Source organism: Suricata suricatta, chromosome 4, assembly GCF_006229205.1.
Source record: "Suricata suricatta isolate VVHF042 chromosome 4, meerkat_22Aug2017_6uvM2_HiC, whole genome shotgun sequence".
Taxonomy (NCBI): domain Eukaryota; kingdom Metazoa; phylum Chordata; class Mammalia; order Carnivora; family Herpestidae; genus Suricata; species Suricata suricatta.
In genome coordinates, this window is record NC_043703.1 from 150,926,311 (window position 1) to 150,931,079 (window position 4,769).

A 4,769-nucleotide genomic window follows, 5' to 3' on the forward strand; every position below is an offset into this window, starting at 1 on the left:
GCTGAGCATCGTTTCATGTGCCTGTTTGCCATCTGGATGTCTTCTTTGGAGAAGTGTCTATTCAGGTCTTCTGCCCATTTCTTCACTGGATCATTTATTTTTTGTGTATGGAATTTAGTGAATTTTTTGTATATTTTGCATACTAGTCCTTTATCTGATATGCCATTTGCCCTTGTGCCTTTTTTTAAAAGTGAGTTTTCATAGCACAAATGGGACAGAGATCTTTAAAGAGCTTTAAAATGTGTTTGTACTCTTTTTGCTTCCTCTCCCTCACCCCCCCCCAAACCCCCCACCCCACTATCGTGCGCTCATTTTAAAGGGGATTTCTGTGGTGATCCTGGGCCCAGGACTTTTGTGGTGCTGATCTGGATAATTAGTGGAAAGAGGGCTGACCTGAGCCTGAGAAAAGCTGAGAGGACTTACCTTATAGAGAAGCCAGAGGAAAGGCAGGGATCTTGAAACATGGGAGGAAGGTGAGAGCCACTGATTGTTAAGTTTGGGGAGCATCTGGGGGAGTTTTGAGACAGAAAAGATATTCAGTTAAAACTGTCATGACATGTTGAATGGAATTTTGGAAAGAAAATGACTTAAAGCAAATTTTGAAGATTATAATCCTGTACATTGTGCACTGACATTGTCCCTAGCTATTTTCTCAGACATTAAGAAATAATTTTTTTGTAATTTCTCTTGAATGCCAGTCATAGATCTCTTTTGAATTTAATTGTGTATTGAGCTGGAATACCATCAGCATAACTTTATGTGGGTTATATAAGGATAATAAAAAGCTGACCATAAGAACTTCAACATCAATTTTGATGTTGAATGGATAACAAGTTATATTGTCAGCTAGCAAAAGATTCTGGCACATTTGCTAAGGAATATGTGGTAAAATGACAAAAAGGAAACTCACAAGACCTATCTGCATCGATCTGTATCTCCAGAGCAGAATGTGGAATGACAGAAGCCTCAGGAAGAAGTGGCAGATTCAGGCTGACTGAAAAGTTCCTCCTCCAGTGAGGACCCTTGCATGAGTCTTCAGACACCTATCCTGCTGCTCTGCATCTTTACCTGTCTAAAGGGAGTCCCCAGACCCATGGTCTGTTCTAACTGAATGAAATTATTGGGGCTATCTACTTATATCCCCTAATTTAATATAGCAAACACTCAGGCACAAAACTTTGAAGGACCGATCCATGGTCAAATAATTAGCTCAGGGCATCTGACCCACAGTTCAGTGTTCTTGGGACCACACTAAGCTCCCCTGCAAAGTATCCTAAAAGGGATGTGCCAGAGACGTAGGTGATGGAGAGTAAAGAGTCCTGCACCCACTAGAACCACCTCAATAAACATGCCTGCTTTCTCCACTGACCTCCAGCTGCTAGAGAGCGCCAGAAAGCAAGCTGCTATGGGATGCTGGGAAGCATTCCTTCCCGTAATGAATCCATCCCTAAGAAATGGCCATCCCTGTCTACCCTGCACAGGACCCACAAAGTTATCTTGATAATCTCCCTGCCCCTTAAACTGAGCTTTCACTTCTGTAATGTTCACCTCTACTTAGCAAACACATACACTATTAGAAGGGAGGGAAGTTTAAGGCTCTTTCAATGACTGCATACAATAACACATAAGATTCCCTTTTTCTTCTCTCTTAGAATAGACTGGCAAAGGCCTGAAGTGACACAAATGTAATGTGGCTGGAAAATAATTGCTTGAAATTCCTAGATAATGTGAAGTCTCTTTCAAATCTTCTTCCTATTCCTAAAATTTTATTTTATTTCTTAGATTTAGTTAGAAGAGCTTTGCCCATGGACTTGAAAAAAAAGTACAAACATACTATCTTTCCTGATTATAGTCTAACTGGAAACATCATGTAAATATGTAGCTCTTTTTTAGTTTTAGTTTTTCTGCCCTGAATTGCAATCTTCCATCTCTGAATTATGTGCTAACCAAAATGAGAACCGTGGGAAGAAAGTGCGTGGCTCTGTTCAGTTTTGAGTGTTTGAGTATTGGCAGGAGTTAGGATCAACAGGGTCACAGGAAATCATGAAACCTCATTTTGTCTAGCTGCCTCTCCTACATCCACTCCCTATTTTGCATGTGTCTTTAATTATCAAAGTTTCCTGGAAATTTCCTCTGGCTATTAAAGGAAGTAGGAGACTACTTCTACCTTTGATGATCCAGTCTAGCATCTGACAATATTCACAGAAAAATACATGTTTTTCTTATATGCAACCTAATTTCTAAATATAGATTCCTACTCCTGGCTATGATGTAGTAGTTTGTGGCTGACTTACCCTCCTGCCAAGAACAGCTAGAAGCTTGATTTTTAAAAGTGTCCAAAGGGTGGAGGGAGCTACTGATATGACAAGGACTTGAGGGACCAGATGCTGCAGAGTAAGGATCCAGTGAGATGAGCACACTGATTTCCTACTCAGAGCACTGGGCACTTTTTGGTGTGGGATAAGAGGTTGAGAAGCCAGTCAGAGGACCACTGCCAATAGGCAGATAAGTGGTAGAGCTTTAGGGTATATTGAGAGCTAGAAAGCAAAAGACTGGAACTTTGGATTTTCAAGGCATTAAAACTTGAGGGTCAAGATCCTCAAGAGAAGGAAGGTACAGAGAAGTGAGCCTGACATGATACCAGGCAGTTGGCAATTAAGCCACATAGGGCAAGAGAGTAAAAGGCTAAGCAGAAAGCAGCTGAGAAGCACAAAAGAGCTTTTGGTGGTTCTGTGATGCCAAGAAATAGAAAAAAGGAGTATACAACTTAGAAATGAAGAGGTGACCATTGCGTACACTTCAGGCTCTCAGATGGCGCCACTGGAGGATTATACTCTACAGGTGGAGGCCAACCAGAGGTAGAATGATTTCCAATAATGCAATTTAGTCTCAAATCAATTCAATCTCTGATTAGATTGAGATCATCTGTCTCTGCCTGCTTTCCAAAAGAGAGGTTGAATCTTTTCTGAAAGATGATGATATCATTCAAATAATCAACAGAATATTTTAATAGTTTATTTATTTTTTAATTTATATCCAAGTTAGTTAGCATATAGTGCAATAATGATTTTAGGAGTAGATTCCTATTTAGCCCATCCCCTCTCCCTCAAACTCTTCAGCAACCCTCTGTTTGTTCTTTATATTTAAGAGTCTCTTAGGTTTTTCCCCCCCTCCCTGTTTTTATGTTATTTTTGCTTCCCTTCCCTTATGTTCATCTGTTTTGTAACTTAAAGTTCTCATCTGAGTGAAGTCATATGATATAGGTCTTTCTCTGACTAATTTCACTTAGCATAATACCCTCTAATTCCATCCATGTAGTTGCAAATGGTAAGATTTCATTCTTTTTTGATTGCTGAGTAATATTCCATTGTATACACACACACACACACACACACACACACACACACACACACTACATATTCTTTATTCACTCATCCTTTGATGGACATTGGGCTCTTTCCATACTTTGGCTATTGTCAATAGCACTGCTGTAAACAGTACATGTGTCCCTTTGAAACAGCACACCTGTATCCCTTGGATAAATACCTAGTTGTGCAATTGCTCGGTGGTAGGGTAGTTCTATTTTTAATTTTTTGAGGAACCTCCATACTGTTTTCCAGAGTAGCTGCACCAGTTTGCATTCTCACCAGCATTACAAAAGAGGTCCTCTTTCTCCACATCCTCACAAACATCTATTGTTGCCTGAGTTGTTAATGTTTCCCATTATGACAGGCTTGAGGTGGTATGTCATTGTGGTTTTGATTTGTATTTCGCTGATGATGAGTGATGTTGAGCATTTTTTCATGTGTTAGTTGGTAATCTGGATGTCTTCTTTGGAGAAGTGTCTATGCATGTCTTTTGCCCATTTCTTCACTGGATCGTTTGTTTTTTGGGTTTTGAGTTAGATAAATCCTTCATAGATTTTGGATATTAATCTTTTATCTGACATGTCATTTTCCAAATACCTTCTTCTATTCCATTGGTTGCCTTTTAGTTTTCCTGATTGTTTCTTTCACTGTGCAGAAGATGTTTATTTTGATGAGGTTCCAAGAATTCATTTTTGTTTTTGTTTTCCTTGTCTCCAGAGATGTTTTGAATAAAAAGTTGCTATAGCTGAGGTCAAAGAGAGGTTTTTGCCTGCTTTCTCTTCAAGTATTTTGATCGCTTCCTGTCTTACGTTTAGGTCTTTTATCCATTTTGAGTTTATTTTGTGTATGGTGTAAGAAAGTGGTCCAGGTTCATTTTTCTGCATATTGCTGTCCAGTTTTCCCAGCACCATTTGCTGAAGAGACTGTGTTTATTCCATTGGATATTCATTCCTGCTTTGTCAAAGATGAGTTGGCCATATGTTTGTGGGTCCATTTCTGTTCCATTGATCTGAATGTCTGTTTCTGTGCCAGTACCATACTGTCTTGATGATTACAGCTTTGTAATATGTTTTGAAGTCTGGGATTGTGATGCTTCCAGCTTCAGTTTTCTTTTTCAAGATTGCTTTGGCTACTCAGGGTCTTTTCTGGTTCCATACAAATTTTAGGACTGTTTGCTCTAGCTCTGTGAAGAATGCTGGTGTTATTTTGATAGGTATTGCATTGAATATGTAGATTGCTTTGGGTAGTATTGACATTTTAACACTATTTGTTCTTCCTATCCAGAAGCATGGAATATTTTTCCATTTTTTTGTGTCTTCTTTAATTTCTTTCATATGCTTTCTATAGTTTTCAGTGCATAGATGTTTCACCTCTTTAGTTAGACTCATTCCTAGGCATTTT